The sequence below is a fragment of the Eriocheir sinensis genome, unplaced genomic scaffold (genome assembly GCF_024679095.1).
Source record: "Eriocheir sinensis breed Jianghai 21 unplaced genomic scaffold, ASM2467909v1 Scaffold1444, whole genome shotgun sequence".
NCBI lineage: Eukaryota > Metazoa > Arthropoda > Malacostraca > Decapoda > Varunidae > Eriocheir > Eriocheir sinensis.
In genome coordinates, this window is record NW_026110789.1 from 6,491 (window position 1) to 31,989 (window position 25,499).

Here is a 25,499-nt window from a genome sequence, read left to right on the forward strand (position 1 = left end):
CCATCTACATTTAGCTAAGATCCTTCACCTCTAGATATGACATTTTTTTCCTGGCATAATTGTATGGTTTCCCCTTCTATTATCAGTTTTAAGCTTCGTTCTTTTGTTCCTCATTTAGTTGCAATGTTTTCAAAATAATCTCGTGCTACACGACAAATCAGTACTCAACATAATATGAGTTGGCAAATCTACATCGCGTGTTATCAATAAGTCTTGGAAACTACTTTTTCCTTCCATATTAACTTGTCTTTTACCGTCATTTTCAATATGGTATCTTTGCACAGAGACAATATTCACAGGTTTCGCTTCACAGTTATTTACTGTGAGCCCTAATTCTTTAATAAATTCATCCGTTAAAACTCACACACGCTCCTGTTTCTAGGAGCGCTGCCACTTTTGCATATGTGTTATCATGAGTAGTGCGATCTGCCTACCAAAGTTACGCTTGAGTTATGTTGATTATAGCCTTATTTTTATTATTTTTAAGGTCACTCCCTTGTTCGTTATAGCCTTCTTTTCCTTATATTTATGTGAGGCGGTTACTCCCTTGTTCCTTATAGCCTTCATCTTATTATATTAAAGGTTACTCCCTTGTTCGTTATAGCCTTCATCTTATTATATTAAAGGTTACTCCCTTGTTCGTTATAGCCTTCATCTTATTATATTAAAGGTTACTCCCTTGTTCGTTATAGCCTTCATCTTATTATATTAAAGGTTACTCCTTGTTCGTTATAGCCTTCATCTTATTATATTAAAGGTTACTCCTTGTTCGTTATAGCCTTCATCTTATTATATTAAAGGTTACTCCCTTCTTCGTTATAGCCTTCATCTTATTATATTAAAGGTTACTCCCTTGTTCGTTATAGCCTTCATCTTATTATATTAAAGGTTACTCACTTCTTCGTTATAGCCTTCATCTTATTATATTAAAGGTTACTCCCTTGTTCGTTATAGCCTTCATCTTATTATATTAAAGGTTACTCCCTTGTTCGTTATAGCCTTCATCTTATTATATTAAAGGTTACTCCCTTGTTCGTTATAGCCTTCATCTTATTATATTAAAGGTTACTCCCTTGTTCGTTATAGCCTTCATCATATTATATTAAAGGTTACTCCCTTCTTCGTTATAGCCTTCATCTTATTATATTAAAGGTTACTCCCTTGTTCGTTATAGCCTTCATCTTATTATATTAAAGGTTACTCCCTTCTTCGTTATAGCCTTCATCTTAGTATATTAAAGGTTACTCCCTGTTTTGTTCTTCGCTCATTTTCCGTATTTTTCCACTGCAAGTGTGCATATTTATTTATTTCTTTATTTATTATTCATTTATTTATTTAATATTATTTGTAGTAGTTAACTGAGGGGGGCATTACCCGGGGCTCCTCTTCCTCTGATTCTCTTACTTCACACATTTATCTTAATACTTCACACTATTGTCCATATGCTTCATTTTTTTTTTTTTCATTCATGACTTTTTATCCATAGCTCACACTTTTCTTAGTATTTCACATTTTTTCTAGATCATACTCTACACTTCCTACCTGGGGGACGCGGGTTAGGCCTTTATAAAGTCACTCTATGGCTGCATGTCCGCCGCGGCACACCACCACCCTGTGAGGCGTAGAGCCCCGTGCTCCCCTCCATCCTGGGGTAACAATCCTAAAACAAACAAACCTGGGAGGCAGGACGCTGCCACTGCCTGTCACCTGACACCCTTTCACTGAGGAGTGGATCACGGCGCCGGTGGAGAGAGACTGCCCATCCCTCTCCACTCCGCCCGGGAAGGAACTCATGAATTCTCGGTTGAGTCGCGTGTGCTACCCATTGCACTACAGAACAACAGTGGTTGGCCAGAGTTTCCATTACCATATCGTCAAAGTCCATGTCCTCCGGAAGAACCATTAATTATATAATTAAATCGTCACTATTATTTCCGCCACTTAACACGAGCAAAGCTTAATGAAAATAAGAGGCGTTTTCTCGTCAGAGTAAATTAAACAAAAGCACTGTAAGCACATGTCCCTATTTATCCCACCGCTGCCACCAGTTTTAGACCCTTCTTTTCTTGTATTAAATCAACTATTTTATCACTCATTAATTACTCCATAAATGATCTCACCGTCTCGTATCCCTGGTAGCGTGATCCGGCTTAAGTTGTTATTGGAGACTGGTGTTCGGGGATAAACAAAGGAAAAAGTAAATATACATTTATTTAAAATTAAGTGAAAGTAATTGCCTTACGCAATATTCTATGCTCAGACGATCATAACACTGGCATATTCAGCAATGGATGCAACATATGACAAACGACATGTCTTAAACATAATACTACAATATGTGCTCAGTTGTTGCCAATAATAATAACACTCGTCGTTCCACAAGCAGTGGTTTGTATCTCTGCTTACATCACAATCATTATGTACTCTCTTCACAAAATCCTAATAACACATTCCTATAGTATAATCTACTACAAGTCATGGAAACACCCAATTTTACCACACCCAGTGGTTTTACCTTTGCTTTACATCGCAAACAAATAATCACAATCCTGTCCCACTCACAATCCTACTTCACATCTCCTACATTATAATCTCCAGGACAATACAGTCGGTTTCCCTTAGATTCTCGAATTTCTACTCACGATTAAGATCACAACAGCCATCCTCGGCTGAGTGAGTAGCAGGTCTGCTTGAGGCGAGAACCAAGCTCGGTCTACTCATACCACTGATTTCTAGGCCACATTTTTCTTTGCTTTAGGCGGACTTACATCCTTGACACGCCCTTAATTTTCTACATAACCAGTGGCCAATACTTCCTGTCACACCCATCTGCTAGCTCATTATGTTGTATTGTTTTACTTCTCCTGCTATTCGTGAGTCAGTCTTAAGACACTCCCTCAGTGATTTTTCTGTTAAATTATTGGCTCATAACATGTCGCCACAACTGACGTCACGGGTCAGAGTCTTTTTCAATGGTTGTTCACACTTTCTGACCACGCCCACTGGGCATCTGTTTTCTGTATCTGAGTCTGGGTATCTGTTTTCCTTTACCCTCGTTGTTTCCCCTCTTTGGTACTTGAGATGCTTACACTGTTATATATGTCACTTTTTTTGTTAGTGTTTGTCCTGTCAGATGTCTACACAGTTGTATACCTGCCTTTCCTCTCTGGGTATCTGTTTTCCTTTACCCTCGTTGTTTCCCCTCTTTTGTACTTGAGATGTTTACACTTATATATATATATGTCACCCTTTTTGTTAGTGTTTGTCCTGTCAGGTGTTTACACAGTTGTATATCTCACTCCTCTGTTTCCTCGTTTTCTGGGTCCTGACAGTTTTATTAGATAGTTGTAGAATCATTATTAAAAATATTATAGAATTATTATGAACAGTCGAAAAGGAATACAAGTTTATGACACGTATAGAGCAGATTAACATATTTGAAACACACGTGGAAAACCAATATAGTCATTATTTCCATATATCTTGAAGCAACCCTAAAGAGAAGATCAACGGTCGGGAAAACTTTGCATGTGTGTGTGTGTGTGTGTGTGTGTGTGTGTGTGTGTGTGTGTGTGTGTGTGTTCTTCATAATTAGGTAAAGAATAAGAGCTAATTTTCAAGCCAGCCTTCCTTCCCTCCCCGCCGGCAGTAACGACTAGCGGAAATCAGTGCCCCATCCTGATACTGGTTCCATGTTCTGAGTGGACTGTATTTGTTTTGCAGTTATTAAGACGAAGAAGACACGTCGGGGAGTAGAAACAAGTACGTCGGTAGAAGTATATGAATGAGTTTGCTTCAGAAATGTGTGGAGCTGAAAAAATGGCTTACGATTCCTCGACCCTTCTCTTTCCTTTCCTATTCGTTCCCTTCCATTCATTTCCTTTTTCTTCCCTTCTCCTTCTTTCCATCTACATTATTTCTCTTCTCTTTCTCTTCTTCCATTTTCTTCGCCACCCTTTTCTTTCACTCTCTTCCTTTCCTTTTTTCTTCTCTCCACTCCCCCTTCTCTTCTTCTGCCTCCTCCCCCTTCTGTTCCTTTAGTCACCCGATCTTTCCCTCCTGGCTACTTTTGTTTTGTGTTTGTTTTTAAGTTAGAAAGACGAACACGCGCCGGAAAGTAGAAAGAATTACGAAGGAAGGAATATGAGTGAGTCTGCTTAACCCTAGAACGCTAACCATGGGTATGAGGTACCCGAAGCGAATGACGTCATTGCCATTGTGTATGGTTCCGGTGCTCTGAGGGTACCCACCTCCTCAGTAGCTTCATGTGCCCGCTTGACAGTGTAGGGGAAGGTCACGTTGTCTCGCTCTCTCTGCTCACCTTTGTTGTAGGCCTACATTCGGGTGCGGCATACCCATGGTTGGTGATACAGGGTGTTGTACATGTCCCTAGGATATTGTTTACGTACTTTTTTAGTGATCACCTGTGCAGTGGATCACAGGACCTGGGAGGCCATACAAGAAGTTTGGAAGCCATCGGATGATAATTTTTTTTTATGAAATTTTTTTTTTTAAGTTTTTGAACATTTTTCCTATTTTTAGTAACATTTTTCAGTACCTGATTTTCATACCAAAACAATACGTTTTTCAGTTCTTCTTAATGTTAAGTCAAGATACAAAGTTTGAAGTCCCTTCATGTAACTTTATTCCATTAAAACTTTACATTTAATTTTTTTTTTTTTTTTCAAAATCGGGTATGATGTACCCATGGTTATAGTAGTGGTGTGACTTTTTCTAAGGTTAGTGTTCTAGGGTTAAGAAATGTGCTGAGATGACAAAAATAGCCACCAATTCTTTAGTTGCAAGATACCAACACAACCACAACGACAGCATTATTTAATATGGGTGTGTGAGCCCCGAAACGTTTAAGAAGTCTTGTCAAACTATTCATAGGTGCATCAAACTACCCATGGAAATGTTCACAACAACCTCTACAAAAGCTTTATCATCAAACGTGCATATGAAAGTATCGAAATGTTTGAGAATATGGACTTTTTTTCACATTCCTGGTGCAGAAGCCTTGTCAAACTATCACTGGGCTCATCAAACTACCCATGGAAATATTCACAACAACCTTTACAAAATCTTTATAATCAAATATTTATGTGTAAGCCTCGAAATGTTTGAGAATATGGACCTTTTTTCACATTCACGGTGCAGAGGCCTTGTCAGACTATCACTAGGCTCATAGAACTACCAATGGAAATGCTAGCTCAACAACCTCTACCAAAGCCTGATCAACCGTGGGTGTGCAAGCCTCGAAATGCTTGAGAATACTGGCTTGACTTGCACGGTTGGTCGGCGGTCAGCGGTCAGGTGATTGATACTTGGAAGGGAGGAGCGAGAGTTTTCCGCCCTTGCAGAATGGATTTCGTTAATTGCAATGCGCCGCTGATGCTCTTCCCTCCCCTCTGATGCGTCCGTCTGTGAAATAGCGCCGCGGCACCGCACGCATCTATCCTGCGTTGTGTGGCTCTTACATGGGAAACACGCGTATATAAGGATGCGTGAAGAAGATAGTGAAAACCAATAAGACGAAAGGAAAGAATGGCTGAGAAGGACACAGAGGGGGAAAGAAGGAGCGGAAAAGCGAGCCAGGAAGAGGAAAGATAAATTGAAACGGAAACAAAGAATTGGAGAGAAAGAGAGAAAGAGAGATTGGGGAAAATAAAAGTAGGAAAGAAAGGAAGGAATGTCCGAGAAAAATTGAGGAGAGAAAAAGAGTGGAGAATTGAGAAAGAGGAAAGATAAATGAAACGGAAAACAAAGAAATGGAGAGAGAGAGAGAGAGAGAGAGAGAGAGAGAGAGAGAGAGAGAGAGAGAGAGAGAGAGAGAGAGAGAGAGAGAGAGAGTATATATATTGTGAACAGAGAATATGAATGAAAATAGAATAGGAAAGAAGAAAATACAGATAGAAGATATAATATAAAAGGAATGAATTGTAAGCAAAGTGATAATAACGAGACACGAGAAAAAAGAACGAAAATGTATGAAGAAAGTAGAATGAGAATTAAAAAATGAATGAAAGAGTAACACACACACAGATTACAGGAGGAAATGAAGAAAAGGTGAAATAATACAAAAGACTCATTAAACTACACACGGGAATACTAACTCAACCTCTACGAAAAGCCACGAAGGAGATTAGTCAAGTTCTAATGAGTATTTTTTCCACATTCATGGTGCAGAGGCCTTGTCGAACTATTACTAGGCTCATAAAACTACCTATGGATATACACACAAAGGACACACAAAGGAAGAACAAACAACAGCAGACCTGCTGGTCCTTACGAGGTTGTTTGTGACAAGCTACACTAACTATCTAATCAGAGGTGGAAGATGAAGGACAGCAAAGGCGAAGGCTCCTCCCCACCCCCCCATCCCTCCAGCCAAAGCTGGCAGGAAAGGAAAAAGAACCATGCAGCATGGAAAAACTGCATGGAATTTATGTAGGAAAGAGGAAAGAACTACCATTACTGCTACCACTAACCGGGCGATAAAAGCGGACAAGGACACCAGTATTCGAAAGAACTTAACGTTATTACGACAATGAGTAATATCTTAGTTGCTGGTTGGATTCAAAACACTTGTCTAATCTATTCTTGAAGGCCGTAACTGTTGTACTATCAACGACATTACAAGGTAGAGAGTTCCAAACATTAACAACTCGATTGAAGAAGAAGTGTTTAGCTTCGTGCGACGAGAATCTTTTACCACTTATCTTGAAATTGTGATTTCTTCTTGTTCTGTTTGATCGATCAATTGTAAAGTAATCTTCCGCATTAATATCACTGAATCCTTTGAACATTTTAAACACTTCTATTAGATCGCCTCGCATTCTTCGTTTTGATAGGCTGAATAAATTTACTTCTTTAAGCCTTTGTTCATATGACAAATTTCTCAACCTAGGAATCATCTTTGTTACTCTTCGTTGGACCCGTTCCAACTTTTCTATGTCTTTTCTGTAGTAGGGAGACCAAAACTGTACACAATACTCTAGACGGGGTCGAACCAACGAATTATACAGTTTTAATATTACTTTTTCCGATTTATTATTAAAGACTCGTCCGATGAAGCCAACCAATTTATTTGCAGTTTTAACTACCTCTGAACAATGCTGACCGGGCTTTAAATCGCTTGATATAGTGATTCCAAGATCCTTATCTTTACTTACTGCAGAAAGTTGTTGGCCATTCATTACGTACCGAACGCGATTGTTATTTTTTCCGATGTGCAACACTTTACATTTCTCAACGTTAAATTTCATTTGCCATTGATTGGCCCAACGTGCAAGTCGATCTATATCTGATTGTAAAGCTTCTTCGTCGAGTATCGCAGTTACTTTACTAGCAATTTTTGTGTCATCAGCAAATTTTGATACTTTGCAAGTGAGCCCATCATCGATATCATTAACATAAATTAAGAAGAGCATGGGGCCAAGCACTGATCCTTGAGGTACGCCGCTTTTGACATCGAGCCAGTTAGATGTAACACCGTTTAGAACTACTCTCTGTTTCCGCTCAGAGAGCCAGTCCGCAAGCCAATTGTGAATGTTACCCGAGATACCGTGCGCCAGTAGTTTGCTGAGCAATCGTTGGTGGGGGACCTTATGAAATGCCTTTTGAAAATCCAGATATATGATATCTACTGATCTGCTTTCATCGAACACCTCAAAAATATAGTGAAAAAAATCAAGTAAGTTAGTCAAACACGAACGTTTACTACGGAAGCCATGTTGCGAATTATTTATTATATTATTTTCTTCGAAGAATTTCACCATATTGTCGCGAATGATAGTCTCCATTAACTTACAAACAATAGATGTCAGGCTAATTGGTCGATAGTTTCCAGGATGAGACTTGTCCCCCTTTTTGAAAATTGGTGTGACATTTGCAAGTTTCCAATCCGACGGAACTTTTCCAGCTGTTAAAGATTTATTGAATATGATGGAGAGCGGTTTACAAATTTGATGTTTGATTTCTTTTAAGACCCTAGGGTTAATTTTGTCTGGACCATGAGCTTTCATTACATTAATATATTAAATTGTGCGTAAAATGTCACTTTCTACGATTAGCAAGACACTTAAAAACTTTTCGGTCCTTCTAACCTCCGGCGGTTGAGGTGATAAACAATCTTCGTCGGTAAATACGGATGCGAAAAAGTTATTTAGGATTGTAGCCATTTCATTTTCATCGTTCGTGTGGTTACCATTTTCATTAGCAAGCGGTCCGATACCACAAGTGAGTGACTTTTTATTATTTACATAGCTGAAAAATTCTTTAGGATTAGATTTACTCGTTTCCGCTATATATTCTTCAAGATTTTTCTTGCTTCGTTTTATTAATTTCTTGGTTTCGCGGCGAATTCTGTCCAACTCTAGTTTGTCAGCCTCGCTCTGAGATGATATGTACCTACTGTATACGCGTTTTTTAAGAGATAGGCTATTTTGAATTTCGTTATTCCACCATTTGGGTTTCTTCTTAGAAGCTGAACGTCTGTTACGATAGGGTACGCATATGCTTATGGCATTGTTCAATATTGTGGTGAAGTCCCCCCAAGATTTATCAATATCTGTTTCCGCCGTGATTTCAGTCCAGTCAGAATTATTTAGAATTGATCGGAGTCTAACACAGCCTCCACTAAAGCCTTGCCAAATGTGTGTGTAAGCCCAGAAGTGTTTGAGTTTTTTGTTTGTTTGTTTGTTTTCACGTTCATGGCGCAGAAGGCATGTCAAACTATCACTATAGGCTCATAAAACTACCTATGGATATATTGATCCAACCACCACGAAAGCCTTACCAAATATGGGTGTTTAAGCCCCGAAGTGTTTAAGAGTAAGAGCGCAGGGTCACAACATCCCCTTACTACACACCACTCCCTTCCCTAATCCTCCTCCTCCTCTTCCTTATCTCTGAACCCGATAAGAATTCAGTGAAAACTAATTCCTCGGAGACAATCCTCAGAAACTGGATATTCGCAGAGTCAACTAATCAATGTTCTGGTCCTCGGCCACCGACAACCACGATATGCACCAAGGCAGGACGGAAGGAAGGCAGGCAACCACAGTGACGGATCTTGGTGGGGGGGAAGGCAAACACAGTGATGGATCTTGGTGGGGAGGAAGGCAAACACAGTGACGGATCTTGGTGGGGAGGAAGGCAAACACAGTGACGGATCTTGGTGGGGAGGAAGGCAACCACAGTGACGGATCTTGGTGGGGAGGAAGGCAACCACAGTGACGGATCTTGGTGGGGAGGAAGGCAACCACAGTGACGGATCTTGGTGGGGAGGAAGGCAACCACAGTGACGGATCTTGGTGGGGGGGAGGGCAACAACAGTGACGGATCTTGGTGGGGGGGAAGGCAAACCCAGTGACGGATCTTGGTGGGGTTGAAGGCAACCACAGTGACGGATCTTGGTGGGGAGGAAGGCAACCACAGTGACGGATCTTGGTGGGGGGGAAGGCAACAAGAGTGACGGATCTTGGTGGGGGGAAGGCAACCACAGTGACGGATCTTGGTGGGGAGGAAGGCAACCACAGTGACGGATCTTAGTGGGGAAGGCAACAACAGTGACGGATCTTGTGGGGGGAAGGCAACCCCAGTGACGGATCTTGGTGGGTGCAAGGCAACCACAGTGACGGATCTTGGTGGGGAGGCAACAACAGTGACGGATCTTGGTGGGGGGGAAGGCAACCACAGTGACGGATCTTGGTGGAGAGGAAGGCAACCACAGTGACGGATCTTGGTGGAGAGGAAGGCAACCACAGTGACGGATCTTGGTGGGGGGAAGGCAACCACAGTGACGGATCTTGGTGGGGAGGAAGGCAACCACAGTGACGGATCTTGGTGGGGGGGAAGGCAACAACAGTGACGGATCTTGGTGGGGGGGAAGGCAACCACAGTGACGGATCTTGGTGGAGAGGAAGGCAACCACAGTGACGGATCTTGGTGGAGAGGAAGGCAACCACAGTGACGGATCTTGGTGGGGGGAAGGCAACAACAGTGACGGATCTGGGTGGGGGGAAGGCAACCACAGTGACGGATCTTGGTGGAGAGGAAGGCAACCACAGTGACGGATCTTGGTGGAGAGGCAACCACAGTGACGGATCTTGGTGGAGAGTAAGTAATCCACAGTGACGGATCTTGGTGGAGAGGAAGGCAACCACAGTGACGGATCTTGGTGGGGAAGGCAACAACAGTGACGGATCTTGGTGGGGGAAGGCAACCACAGTGACGGATCTTGGTGCGGAAGGCAACCACAGTGACGGATCTTGGTGGGGAGGAAGGCAACCACAGTGACGGATCTTGGTGGGGGGGAAGGCAACAACAGTGACGGATCTTGGTGGGGAGGAATGTAACGGGCTTGTCGGGGGGCGTTTAAAGGGTGTTGATTAAGACTTCAGCTTCCTTAAGGCGAATTATATTCGTAGCCTTTATGTACAAGAAGCGACGGAGCGAGAGCGACTGTCGTTGTGTGTCAGTCGGACTCTCGTGAAGGAGTGGCGAGTTACAGGTTGGAAAATAATTGTTACAATTGGTCACGTATGTCAAGGTGACCTCCACGCACCATCAGGTGCAGTATACAAAACTGAGACGGTAAACACTGACGGACGACATTCCTATAAGGTGGCGTGATCTATCTGTCGTGGGTTTTTTCCATTGACAATTGTATGCCTAATTCGTGGTGATATTAAATAATAATAATACATTGATATCCTACTATAACACTGCTCGGTCACCTACCAGTGATCGCGACCTCGCGATATATAAAAATCGAAATAGCAGTCTAGTTACCATGAACATACATAGTGGGAGTTTGTCAAGCAGACTGCCTATGACACAATTACAATAAAACACTGGCTATGTAAGAACAGATGTGGAATTATAATATAAATAGGGAGAGGGAAACCACAACGTGTGTGACATGAAACATAAGAAACCTCTCAAAAGATAAATATAAGGACACATGTATAAGAAACTATCAACTGGCATAGTTACAGACAATGAAACGTTGATCTAGCTCCTAAAACAATACAGTAGTGAAACACAGTACAATGTTAAGTATAGGAGCAGCCAGGCTTCTGTCCCCTGACTTGTCTGAGAAAAGGAAAAACTACCTTGCCAGTGACCTCCCTGCATCCAGTCGCCGTGTCTGCACAACCAAATAATCGTGCAGGACAGAGTTTCTCCTAATAAGGTAGCACATGACGACGAGACTGACGAACATCAGAAACAATGGTACCAAAAATCCAGGGTACAGGTAGGGGAGATGCAAATAATCAGGCAGCGTTTCCTCCAGGGTTTCCGCAAACTCTGTTTTGTTCGCGAAAGACAATGAATTAAGGGAATTAGTCACATACGAGACGCTGGAGAAATGAATGTCATCGAGAGACCGTAGAGGAAACACTCGATGGGAAATATTGGCCGTGAAAACCAGACGAATCCGGGACGGGTACGTTGTTATGTTAGTGGAGCGGATATAGCATGCTTCCGCTATGGCATAGTGACCAGTAACCCGTTGATAAGTGGTACCCTCCGGGCAGATGACCGATACATAGAATGACTGAGGGAAATAAAAATAATGCAGACCCTGAAAGTTCTTATGGAAAACAGGCGTTGGTGTTAGCTGCTTGTAGGGGCACAGGGAAAGAGCGTCAGACGCGTTCACGCGGGTGAGGGCGATCTCGCATACCCCTCCCCGAACTGGAAGGAAGGCAAAAGAGACGCAGAGCAATAGAATCGCCCGAAGACCGTCTCCTTGCAATACTGCAAGAGTGAGTAGCTACCCGTTGAATACAGAGCGAAATCCTTCGCGATTAGAACAAGAGACGGGGACGTGTCCAGGGCTAACACACTGTCCTTTGCTGAAAAAGGGAACGGGACAATTTCGTGTGCCTCAAACACGTCCGCCGTCTGAAATGGAACATGAATGATTATGGCATCAGGGGTGAGGCTGGACTCAATCAAGGGGTAAAAATATTGACTCATGTCCGGGGTGAATAAAGGCGTTAGGCTATAATTTTGATACCCGATCTGGACAGTCGTTCTCAAATCGTGTAGAGGGAACAAGGCAGGTGTGACTCTACCGTGCGCTGCATCAACCATGTTGCTAATAACCATGATGATTTGCCGTTGCGACGGAGTTAATAACGTTTTCCTATACATGCAAGGCCTGATCTAGGAGGAGAAACTGATTCACCTGGTCGATCTGTTTGACAACTATGTTGATAACCTCTACCATCTTATTTGTCTGCTCTAGCAGTTCCTCAATGTTAGTATGCAATTGCGCAAGTTTTCTACAATTGGCGTTGATCACCCTGCGATTTCTAGCAGCAAAGGAAAGAACATGAGCGTAGTGGTCCCGCAAATCGCGAACGTCCTCGTCGGTAGCCGTACCGAAGAGGAACTTTGAGGCGGACCCCACGATGTTGAGCAACCCCCTCTTTACCCGAGAGTGAGCTGAGTGAAAACTATAATCCATGTTTACCTCATCAACTTTTCCCCGTAAGAACAGAATCCTATCCTCCAGTAGTTGAAAAAGAGTCAGAGAGTTGGTACTAGAAGGTGCCTTTGATTCCCTAGTCTTGGTAGCCCGTATGGCGTCTGCCATGCCAGTAGTTTGCTGAGACTATCCTGATTGTGTCCGTGGTGTTGGTCAAGGAAGTATATGGATATTTTACGAGGAGCACATCTTCTATGAGGAAGACCTCTCCTATGTGTGCCGTGAGGGCACCAGGCCTCAGGTGGATGGGTGTTGTTGCAAGCAGGGAGCCGAGGGACAACAAGATGGTCAGAAAACGCAACATCAAGATCTGAAAGTGGTGGGAATGAAGTATTTAAACCCGTGGTCTCAAGTTATAGCTATGGGTGTTGGGATTATCTTGTTGAACATTTGACTCTGAGGGGGAAGTACCAATATCAAGGTCCAAAGGTGAGGGAATTACTTTCAGACGATCACTGTGAACTTCTAGACTGACTCCACTATTCGACTCGAGAACCTCGAACCGATTTCCCCTGACATTCCGAACAACTCGGTAAGGACCCACAAATTTAGCCCCCAGTTTCGAACTCCTTTCCGCTTGCTTAATCATGACTGTGTCACCCTCTTTGAAATTCACCGGGACGGCCTGTTTGTGTTGTTTTGACATCATTTCAACCTTTGTAGCTTTTAACGTACACCTAACTTCTGAGTGTATCTTGGAAAACATATGCATCTGCTGTTGTGCGTACCTATCAATGTTGTAGAGAGGTTGTTGTGGGATTGTTAGGAAGTCGTACGGAAGACGTTTCTCCACCCCATATAAGATGTAGTAGGAAGACTTCCCCGTAGAGTCGTTTACCGACGTATTTATGGAAGCGGCTATATGCGATAGCCAATCCTCCCAGTTATCGTGGAGATCGTTCACGATAGGTCTGAGGACCTGTAAGATTTTCCTATTAGCCCTCTCCGCCAACCCATTAGCAGCTGAGGGGTAAGCTGTGATGAAGGATTGCGTGATGTTAAACTGAGCGCATATTTCGCTCAATACTGAATTCCTAAACTCGGTGCCATTGTCACTCAAAAGAATTCGAGGACACGAATGTGGACACAACACGTGAGTCACGAGGGCATGGGCCACGCGTGTGGCTGTCTTGTCCTGGAGAGGCGCTAGAACTAGAAACCTAGAGAACTGGTCGACGCACACCAATAAGTAGCGCGAGCCATGTTGGCTCTGGGGGAGCTGTAATAAGTCTATATTAACAACATCCCATGGCTCCTCTGGTACTGGGTATTGCAACATAGGTGCTGGCCCTTTGACGGATCCCTTGTGCTTAGCACAAACGACGCAATGTGCGACATGTTTTTCTACATCAACCCGTAATGTGGGCCAGTAGAATTTTCGTCTGGTGACAGATAGCGTCTTGTCTCTTCCTGGGTGACCCGCAATGGGTGTGTTATGGACCAGCTTAAGCGTCACGGGGACGTATTTGTCTGGGATGACCAGTTGGTCTATAGGTACCAGTTTGGTTGGCCATGACCTACAAAGGAGGTTGTCCTCTGATAGGAAGAATTGTGAAAAGGGAACTGGCAATTCAGGAAGGTTTGATTCGTCTCCCGACTCGAGGGCGTAAATTAACCTCTTCCACACAGGGTGGTCTCGCTGAGCAGTGTGTAGCTCAGGTGAAGTGAAGTTGTGGATGACCTCTGGGGTGGTAATCGCGCCTATCGGAATATTCCGAGATAAGGCATCTGCGACCACATTTGTTTTCCCGGTGATGTATTTTATCTCCGGATTGCTTGGATCGTTAAGAACCATCTTGCCAGACGACCGTGTAGGTTTTTCCCTTGAAAAGATCAGTTATGGCCGCGTGGTCCGTATACACCACAATTTTGTACCCCATCACTATGTCACGAAAATGCTTCAGAGCCCACACAATGGCAAGAGCCTCTAGGTGGGTAACAGAACAGTTCTTTTCCGGAGCTGTAAGTACTCGACTGGCGAACGTTATCACATGCTTTTTGCCGGACTTATCTGTTTGCATCAGCGCGGTTCCTACTCCTCTAGCCAAAGCGTCGGTACAAAGCTGAAAGGGGCCTTGAAATCCGGAAAGACAAGGACCGGAGCCTGTAAGCGCTTTCTTTAAATCCTCAAAACTCGTTTGTTGAGCTGGGAGCCACTGAAATGGTACGTCTTTCTTTAAAAGATGGGTTAGGGGACTCGCGCGTGCTGCGAAGTCCTTAATGAAAGGCCTGTAATAACCTGCGACACCCAAGAAAGACCGTACCTTATCCGCAAACGTTGGCTGAGGGAACTCGGCAATAGCCTTTATTTTGTCGTCCACTGTGTGGATGCCGAATTCGTCCACGACATGCCCCAAGAACTTGATCCGAGGCTTTAAAAATTCACATTTGGTGATTTTGAGCTTTAATCCGACCTCTTGAAGTCTGTGTAGGACTGCTTTTAGTGTTTCCATGTGTGCATGCACGTCTTTACTTGCTATGATGATGTCGTCTAAATACACATAGACAGAGTTGCCCAGCAAGTCACCAAAATACTGTTCATTGTCCTTTGGAAGGTCAAGGGAGCTCCTTTGAGCCCGAACGGCATCCTCGTCCACTCATAGTGGCCATGAGGCGTGCTGAAAGCCGTTATTTCACGTGACTCGGGAGCCATGGGCAGTTGCCAGTAGCCACTGACCAGATCAAGACTCGTAAAGACTTTATTTCCTCTACCGAGACACATCAGAAGATCTCTAAGAACGGGAAGCGGAAAATGATCATCCACGGTCGCGGTGTTCACACGCCGGAAATCAATCACAGGGCGATAAGAACCGTCTTTCTTTGGAACCAGAAACAAGGGTGAATTCCACGGGGAATTCGATTCTTTGATGACACCTTGTTCTAACATTTCAGAGATAAGTTGTTGCACCACCTCCCTCTGACTGTGGGAGAGCTTGTACGCATTGATATATACAGGATTTGTATTGGGTTTTAACTTAATGTGGTGTTCAGCACACTGCGTAACTCCAAGCGGCTCGCCTGGTAGAGCAAGCGCCTCCCGATAATGTTCCAGAAGCTGGACTAAGGTTGGCTTAATTTCGGAATAGTGTGCAACTTTTAGGAATGCCTCTAAATTAGCTGTGTCTTGTTCGGGAGAAGCCTGGCACGCCGAGGTTATGCCTGAGACTTGGGCTGAAGGGTATTCAGCTGGTTCCGGGGCGACATTTCTCCCATACACTAGACACTGGCACAATCGAACACCGTGTTTTAAGGATACAGGGGATCCAGACGCGTTTATTACCAATGCCTCTGCAAAACCTCCCTCCTTGACTGTCGCAAGAGTTACCTCCACCGTCACGCGGTGTATGTGAGGAACTCCGTCGATACACACATCACTGCCCGTCGGAGGGGCGTTAGGCAAACGGATTTTAACAAGTTTTGCAGCACGATCCGGAACTATATGAGGACCTTCTACGACTCCCGTTACTGTCCGCCACAAGTCTGCAATGTTTTCGTGTGATTTGACCGTAAGAGGTGACACTTGGGCGGTGGCAGTCCCTGAGTCTGTGGTGGGTTGGTCATTTCCCCCCACTGAGGGTGGGATGACAGGTGACAGAGGCGATGGATTTACCATCCCCTGTATGCGTCGGCCTTGATACACGATCGCGTTGCTTTCAGGGTTTATGGTTATGTGCAGGTCTTTCATGGCGTTTAATCCTAAGATCCTATCCACAGGTAAGGCAAACCTGTTAGAGACATAAAAGAAATCTCGAAAGGGACATACTTTTTCATGTAAGCTGACTGTTAGTGGTACTCGCCCAAGGATTCCCAAAGTGGTGCCCGTCACGCTTACCACATTCAGGTCGTTCTCTTGGAGCGGCCAATTTTCCCCACTCGCTTGTCGTGTCAGTGACCTGTAAGCGGAGTCGGATATGACATTGACTGTGGCACCTGTGTCAACCGCTAAGGTGAGTGAAATTTTGCACACCTTGAAAGGGAGGGCAATTATGCTTGTCCGTCCCAAGGCGGCAATGACGGAGTCAAGTTGCTCCCAATTAGTATTTTCCTTAAGGGACACTTGGATGTACGCCACGGGGCTGTCACGAAGTCATGTCTTTTTAATCTGAGAAGAGGAGTGTGGTTTACTGTCCGCTGAGGACTTGTACTTCTGTTCCTCCTTGGCCTTTTGTATTGCAGAACAACAGTTACTGTCTGAATCATGAAAACAATTCCCGTGGATATAGCAAAAGGCAGCCTTCCGCTGATGGTTTGGCCTAGGGTTCCTGTGTGATGAATGATGCCCGCCCTTGTGGGGGGGAAGGCAACAACAGTGACGGATCTTGGTGGGGGGAAGGCAACCACAGTGACGGATCTTGGTGGGGAGGAAGGCAACCACAGTGACGGATCTTGGTGGGGAGGAAGGCAACCACAGTGACGGATCTTGGTGGGGGGAAGGCAACAACAGTGACGGATCTTGGTGGAGAGGAAGGCAACCACAGTGACGGATCTTGGTGGGGGGAAGGCAACAACAGTGACGGATCTTGGTGGGGAGGAAGGCAACCACAGTGACGGTTCTTTGTGGGGTGGAAGGCAACCACAGTGACGGATCTTGGTGGGGTGGAAGGCAACCACAGTGACGGATCTTGGAGGAGGGGGAAGGCAACCACTGTGAAGGATCTTGGTGGGGGGGGAAGGCAACCACAGTGACGGATCTTGGTGGAGAGGAAGGCAACCACAGTGACGGATCTTGGTGGGGGGGAAGGCAACCACAGTGACGGATCTTGGTGGAGAGGAAGGCAACCACAGTGACGGATCTTGGTGGGGGACGGCAACCACAGTGACGGATCTTGGTGGGGGGGAAGGCAACCACAGTGACGGATCTTGGTGGAGAGGAAGGCAACCACAGTGACGGATCTTGGTGGGGGGGAAGGCAACCACAGTGACGGATTTTGGTGGAGAGGAAGGCAACCACAGTGACGGATCTTGGTGGGAGGAAGGCAACCACAGTGACGGATCTTGGTGGGGGGAAGGCAACCACAGTGACGGATCTTGGTGGGGAGGAAGGCAACCACAGTGACGGATCTTGGTGGGGAGGAAGGCAACCACAGTGACGGATCTTGGTGGGGAGGAAGGCAACCAGTGACGGATCTTTGTGGGGGGAAGGCAACCACAGTGACGGATCTTGGTGGGGAGGAAGGCAATCACTGTGAGGGATCTTGGTGGGGGAAGGCAACCACAGTGAAGGATCTTTGTGGGGAGGAAGGCAACCACAGTGACGGATCTTGGTGGGGAGGAAGGCAACCACAGTGACGGATCTTGGTGGGGAGGAAGGCAACCACAGTGACGGATCTTGGTGGGGAGGAAGGCAACCACAGTGACGGATCTTGGTGGGGAGGAAGGCAACCACAGTGACGGATCTTGGTGGGGAAGTGTTGTTCTTGTCTTGGCTACTTCGACTCTTGTGAAGAAGGTTAATCGTGATGTGAAGAGCGCCTTGAGGGTCACTAAGGTCTCTGGAGGGTCTCTTCAGAACACCGATGGTGTTCCAACTGTGTGGTTGTAAGAGAGAAAAGGATCACATGTGTTTCTGTTTTGTAAGTTAGGTCCATATTCTTCAACGTTTCGGGGCTTACACACACATATCGTAAGGCTTTCGTAGAGGTTGTTAGTATTTCCACGGATAGTTTTAACGCGGTAGCAGCGACGGGTCAAATTTGTGGCTTTATCGAATAGCAGCGACGGGTCATGCTATAAACCCCAAAATAGATGATACATAAACTGATCACAAACGCTTTGATATATATTATGAAATGGTTTGTGTGAGTGATGACTTTTTCTCATTTTTCTCGCTGAGAGGGACCATTAAGAAACATGATCCCCTCTGCTACCAGGTTAAAAGCCTAATGATAGTTTAACAAGGCTTCTGGACCGTGAATGTTAAAAAACACTCATGAGAACCCGACTAATCTCCTTTATGGCTCTTGGAAATAGATGTTATGAGAACCGAAAACATCTACAAACACGGGTCTAAGTCTGTATAACACTTATAAAACTTTTCACGAAACATATTTTCCACACACGCTTTTAACATGCTCTTCTTCCCTTCCTCCCAGTCCCTGTTTGCTTCGGAGCCAATCACAGGTCTCGCAAACATCAAACACGGAAAACAAGGCAACAGTAAGTGATGAGAGTGCAAACACGAAGCTCTGTTACTTTGATATTATAAAGACCGGGTGTATAAGTCGTAGTGCCTGTATGTAAAGTGTATTCGGATTTGGAGTCCATGGCCACCGTTCCTAAAGGGTTGAAGGTTATTGGTAGCTAGTTGTTATGAGAGGCAGGTTATGTGTTGAAAAGGTAATTGTAGTAGTAGTAGTAGTAGTAGTAGTAGTAGTAGTAGTAGTAGTAGTAGTAGTAGTAGTAGTAGAAGGAGAAGAAGAAGTAAAGAAAAGTAGAAGCAGATCAAAAAAAGAAGAAAATGTAGTAGTAGTAGTAGTAGTAGTAGTAGTCGTGGAAGTACGAGCAGGAGTAGGAGGACGAAATAAATGAGAACCCCAACAACAACACTCCATCAACCAGCACTAACATTACTACTACAACAACTAAAACTATAAGACACCAGAACAACAACAAACATATCAGGAACAGAAACAACCACACACACCCTCATTCCTCCTCCCTTAATCCAGTTCCCAGCCTCATGAATTTCGACTCCCGCCTCCCCACCTCAATACACTAAATGGAAAACCGAACTAATGCAGCGGGTCGTCGCCTAATGTAGCGTCTGATGTTGCGTCGTCTGCTGTAGCGTCTAATGTAATGAGTCTTTGGTCCGTATTTTAAACTCATCGGGTTCCCATTACGACTATTTCCCAAGACCACAGAGAAAATTGACCCGGTTTTCATTGCTTATTTTCCCGTTGAAGGTCCAGAGGTCGTGTAAAACTATCAGCAGCATCACAAAACAGTCCAAGTAAATCCCAACAACTTCTACTAGAGGCTTTTCCAGCAGGCGAACTGAGGCGCCGATACGTTTGAGAATACGGGTCTACTGCAGCGTCTAATGTAATTTTTTTTTTTTTTTACAACAAAGGCGACAGCTCAAGGGCACAAAAAAAGGAAACAATAGTAACAAAAGCCCACTACTCGCTGCTCCTAAAAAAAAAAAAATAATCAAAAAAGATGGCCGAAAGAGAGGCCAATTTCGGGAGGAGAGGAGTCGGTTGTCGTCTCTTGTCTATAGCTGTGAAAGAGAACCCCTCACACACACGAGGACGTTGATTAGGACGGCGAAAAACCTGAGGCTGGCAGTGGGCCATGTCTCCTCTGTAATAACAATGATAGAGAACCAATGTAATCAATCCCAAAGCTTCGTCTTACAAACAAACAAGGTACAGTTAAGGTGATGGATGAGCGGCAGTGGAACATAAGGGCGGCAGTGGGCCTTCGTCTCCTTTGTACATCCAGTGTAATCCAAGAACCACGTCCCACAAATACAAGGTCCAGTAGCTAAGGAGGACGGCGAAAGAGCGGTGACAGTGGCTTTTCATCTCTTCTATAGAACTCTGATAGATAACCAATAAATATTATCCACGAGTCTTCCCACAAACAAGGTTACTAAGATGGACGGCGGGAGAGGAGGAGCGTGAGGGCGACTACGGCGGGTGTGGCTTCATCTTATCTTACGACTATGAATGATAACCAGTGTAATCCCACGTCCACGTCCCACAAAAACAAGGTACGTAGTAGAGAGGGACGCCGGGGTAAGGGGAGCGTGGGTGAGGGTGTCTCGTCTCCTCCGTACAACTAGGAAGGATGACCAATGTAATTCTCAAGCTTCGTCCCATAAACACAAGGTAAAATAGAAGGACGGCGAGGTAGGAGGTTGAGGGAGGTAGCTGGTCTTCATGTCCTCTGTAAAACTAAGAGAGATAAAGAAAAGAATCCCACAGTAAGACAGCAGTAGCAGATCCTCGTCTCTATACTACTGTGATGAGAGGACCAATATAATCCTCATGGTAGAATAGAAAGACGGAGAGGTAGGAGGTTGAGGGAGGTAGCGGGTCTTCATGTCCTCTGTAAAACTAAAGAGATAACCAATACAATCCCATAGTAAGAGAGGAGTAGTAGATCCTCTTCTCTATACTACTGAGAAAAGAGAACCAATACCATTCACTATAGCCACGTCCCACACAAGCAAGGTACAGTAACTAAGGCGGGAAGCGAGGTAGGAGGAACATGGGTGTGGGTGTGTGGGTGTCTGTCTCCTCCGTACCGCCGTGACGAATGAGCGCCCCGCCAGGCCCCGCGTAGGAGACACCACTCAATTAATTCTCCCTTTATTACTTTTGTGGTGCGTCTTTACACGTCCCCAGCGGCGGTGAAAAATGGCGGTGATTACGTCCCGGTGAGCAGGAGAGAGAGAGAGAGAGAGACACGTACATAGACTAAAAAAGAGTCGAAATAAAGGAAACCAAAACAATAATCAAAGAAATACCACAAGAGAGAGAGAGAGAGAGAGAGAGAGAGAGAATATTAACGGTGGTATAGTGGTATGAGTGACAGTCATGTTGTTGGTAGTAGTAAAAGTAGTAGTAAAAGTAGTAGTAGTAGTAGTAGTAGTAGTAGTCAGAATCATTCGTCAGTAATCACAAAAAACAAACATAAGAACGACCCCAAGTAATTGTTCATCACGCTCCTGGAAATAAAAAACGTGACTGCGATGGAAGAGGATAACACCGCCTTAAAAATTGAAAACACTTACAACGCGCGGGATGAAATTCGACGATCTGAAGAAAAACGAAAAGCAAAACTCCACTGATGATTCTAAATACAACGCTGGATATGAAGTTATGATCGCAAATGGAGAAAGATAAAACATTGATCTTAAAAGTGACGCTATTTACGATGATGGGAGAATAAAACGTGATAAACCAAGGAGAGAAAGGAAAAGAAAATTACACTGATGAAAGAAAGGGCTCACTGTTGGAAATGAACGAAGAGAGATAACGTTGACCTTAGAAGTGACAATATTTACGATGGGGAGGATGAAATGTGATGATCGGAGGAGAGAGTGATGGTTCCCAGGGACAGTTTACTTACCAGCTGGAGAAGAGAGGTGCGGGTGTGGGGGGTGGGGTGAGGGGGGGGTCCTGCTGTATTCCAAGTCACGTACCTGGAAGAAGAAGAAGAAGAGATAAGTTACCAAAGAGGAGGAGGAGGAGGAAGAGAAGAAGATAAAAAAAAGCAAGATGAGATTAGTTGCCGAAGAAGAAGGGGAGGAGGAAGAGAAGAAGAAAAAAAGAACAAGAACAAGAAGAGATTAGGTGCGAGATAAAGAACAAAAAGAAGAAAAGAAGATAATGATGAAGAGAGGATTAGTTGCCGAAGAAGAAGAGGAGGAGGAAGAAAAGAAGAAAAAAAAGAAGAAAAGCAAGATGAGATTAGCTGTCGAGAAAACAAGAACAAGAAGAAGAAAAAGATTATCAAGAGGGGATTAGTTGCCGAAGAAGAAGAAAAAGAAGAAGAGGAAAGGCGGTGGTCAAGTAGTCAGCGTGCGGGCGTGGTGAGACAGTGGACCCAAGTTCGAGCTCCACTGACACACGCTCAACCATCGCCGAGTGTCTGAAGATTACCCACATTGTGCCCAGACCTTCAATCAACCCAAACTTCAGCGACTTCGTTCAAGAGGAGCACCGGGAGGCAGCATGGGCCAAGCAATAGTCATACTATAAAAACCACTATAAAAAAATTCGCGTGCGCCACTAACGGGCTGGGGTCGCCCAAGAGATCCCACAATATAGTCCCCGAAAAAAGTTGTCGAAGAAGAAGAAGAAGAAGAAGAAGAAGAAGAAGAGGGAGGAGAAGAAGAAGGAGAAGAAGAAGAAGAAGAAGAAGAAGAAGAAGAAGAAGAAGAAGAAGAAGAAGAAGAAGAAGAAGAAAAAGAAGAAGAAGAAGAAGAAGAAGAAGAAGAAGAAGAAGAAGAAGAAGAAGAAGAAGAAGAAAAAGAAAAAGAAGGAGAAAAAGAAAAAGAAGAAGAAGAAGAAGAAGGAGAAGGAGAAGAAGAAGGAGAAGAAGAAGAAGAAGAAGAAGAAGAAGAAGAAGAAGAAGAAGAAGATTAGTTACCGACGCGTCATTACTCTTTGCGGAAGGAAATGAAAGTGTTGTTTGACGTCTTACATTTTTGCTGGTCTTTATTTGTCTTTAATCTGACTTCCTTTTTTTATTTTTCCTTTATTTGTCTCTCCGTGCTGCCTTTCACCTTTCTATATTCCTTTCGCTTATCTATCTATCTACAACTAAACTATCTATTATTATTCGTCGATGGATAATAGTTTTCTACACATAATTCAACATAAAACTTCAATTTCAATAAACAAAAACTAAAACTAAAATAAAACAAAAATAAAATCACAAACTGCCACTCTTTAAGGCAACACGTGACTCCCAACATTAAGAAAACGCCTAAAATTCCACGTGCAATCTATTATGTTTTTTTCCTTTGTGATGTTTTCCGAGGCTACAATCTAAATCCTTCTCTTAACTTTCCATTCTCCCAAAATTTTTGAGCATGGCCTCCGTTTTTTTCCCGGCGGCGGCAGGTTCTCATTTAAAGTCATCGGGTAGGGCATTCAATTAGGTTATATTTTTCCTCCCGTGCCTTCGTTAACACGCCTCCCAGCCCTGCCTCGTTGTTGTAGTGCATCCCTCACGCTACCGCCGCTTAAAATATTCATCTAATCAATTTCTAATCAACCTGTGTCATTATTTTCCCCGCCGCCTCCTGTTCTTCGTTCCACTTGCTACACAAACTTAACAAAACTAAACATTCAGGTGAGTCTCTCCCGCTCTCTTAGTATACTTCAAGAGCTGCTCAAATCACCTCCCCCATCAGTGACGAGCCCTTTACAATACTTGCTCAGGAAGTAAAGGTTGAACAATTTCGATTATTTAACTTGCTTGCCACTTTTATTTTCAACGACGCTTTTCCTGGTTTTATATATGCAACCATCACTGAGGTCGAATCACGGGTGTCCTTAGTAGTAGTAATAGTAGTAGTAGTAATAGCAACAGCAGCAGCAGCAGCAGCAGCAGTAGTAGTAGTAGTAGTAGTAGTAGTAGTAGTAATAGTAAGGAGGAGGAGGGGGAGGAGGAGGAGAAGAGAAAGGAAAAGGAAATGAAGAAAAAGGAGAGAAGAAAAGAATGTAAAAAAAGGAGAAAAAGAAGAAAAAAGATGAAAAAGAAAACAAATCAAAACAAGAAAAACGACAACAACAACAACACTAGTGACTGCAATGGAACAGCAAAACATGAGGCTCCCATCACAATTAATAGTGAATGTGTTGTTGACGCATCTTGGGGAGTTGCCTAAACAAAACCTATGTAAATGTTTGTGGGAACAAGTCACGTGGGGGTATCCTACAAATGTTTAGTAATACACAAATAAACATACTCATTAGTTACCCTCTCCAATAAACACCAAAGAATAATTAATCGTACTTTTCTTCTTGGGGTGCAGGCAACACGTGGGAGGCGTCAGAGGAGGTACGTAGGAGGAAACATGGAAACATGGAAACATGGACTAGCAGGCAGCAGAAAGCCTGTTGGCTCATTACTAGGCTGCCTGCGTTCAGTGATTTAATCAATCCGTTTGCCATAGGAGTGGCTTGCAGGGAAGGATTAAAGCACTTGTGTATCTACTCTTGGGAACGTTCAGTTCACTCCCGATGCAGCAAAGTGGCGATCAATGCGTTTCTTGAAGGAGTTGATGGTCTCGGCGCTAACCACTTCTGCAGGAAGGCTGTTCCAGTGGCGAACAACTCTATTTGAGAAATAACTCCTGCCGATGTCGGTATTGCATCGCTTTGCTTGAATTGTTTTTCCGTTGTTTCTTGTTCTCAGGTTGGTTTGTAGCGTGAAGAGTTTGGAGTGATCAACGTTGCTGAGCTTGTTCAGGTATTTAAAGACTTGAATCATGTCTCCCCGCAGGCGTCTTTTTTCCAACGTGAAGAGGTTGAGTCGCTCGAGTCGCTCTTCATAGGGCTTCGTCCTCAGTGATGGTATCGTCTTCGTGGCGCGGCGCTGTACTCTCTCAAGTAATTCAATGTCTTTCCTGTAATTAGGAGACCAGAATTGCACGGCGTATTCCAGGTGGGGCCTTACCAGCGAATTATACAAGGATAACATAACTCCCGGCGTCTTGTTTTCGAAGTTCCTCGCTATGAACCCAAGCATTGTATTGGCTTTCTTACAGGCGGACTTGCAGTGTTTTATTTGTTTCAAGTCACTGCTGATGGTGACCCCGAGGTCTCTTTCCTCTTGCACAACATGTAGTGGTTCGCCACCCATGTGGTATGTGTGGTTGCTGTTTCTGGATCCGATATGCATTACTTTACATTTGGCAGTGTTGAAGGACATCTGCCATTTTTCTGACCACCGAGTGATCTGGTCCAGGTCTCTCTGGATAATTTCGCAGTCTGCCGTTGTGAGGGCCTTCCCACCCACCTTTGTGTCGTCGACAAATTTTGAAAGATTGGATTTCAATCCTAGTTCTAGGTCGTTGATATATATGATGAAAAGTATGGGTCCCAGCACTGACCCCTGTGGCACTCCACTTGTGACCTGGAGCCACTCGGAGGCCTGTCCGTTGAGTACAACCCGTTGTTTTCTTCCAGTGAGCCAGTCCTTGATCCACGCTGTCAGATTGCCGCCTAATCCCGCCGACTTGAGTTTCTTGAGGAGTCTTTCGTGTGGCACTTTGTCAAAGGCTTTTTGAAAGTCTAGATATATAACATCGCTGGGGATATGATTATCCCAGTTTTTATAGATACCTTGGAAGAAGTCCAATAAATTGGTTAAGCATGAGCGCTTGTTCCTGAAACCGTGCTGAGCATCGGAAATGATGTTGTTGTCTTCAAGGAACCTAACGAGTTTGTCTCTGATGATCTTCTCGAGGATTTTTAACTCCACATAGGTCAGGCTGATTGGTCTGTAGTTTAGGGCCACACTTTTGTCT

General features: G+C 44.2%; 1 long non-coding RNA gene across 3 annotated transcripts; it reads left to right on the top strand.

The window, feature by feature from the left end:
- The first annotated feature begins 526 nt into the window (after window positions 1–526).
- On the top strand, window positions 527–1,225 carry LOC126990087 (uncharacterized). 3 transcript variants are annotated; one of them, XR_007743999.1, is made up of 3 exons: window positions 527–714; window positions 801–1,020; window positions 1,109–1,225. It is a non-coding gene; the product is annotated as an uncharacterized LOC126990087 (long non-coding RNA). The 3 variants fall into 3 exon arrangements; XR_007743997.1 differs by having other exon boundaries at window positions 801–1,064; window positions 1,109–1,196; XR_007743998.1 differs by lacking the exon at window positions 527–714 and having other exon boundaries at window positions 765–888; window positions 933–1,064; window positions 1,109–1,196.
- The last annotated feature ends 24,274 nt before the right edge of the window (window positions 1,226–25,499 follow it).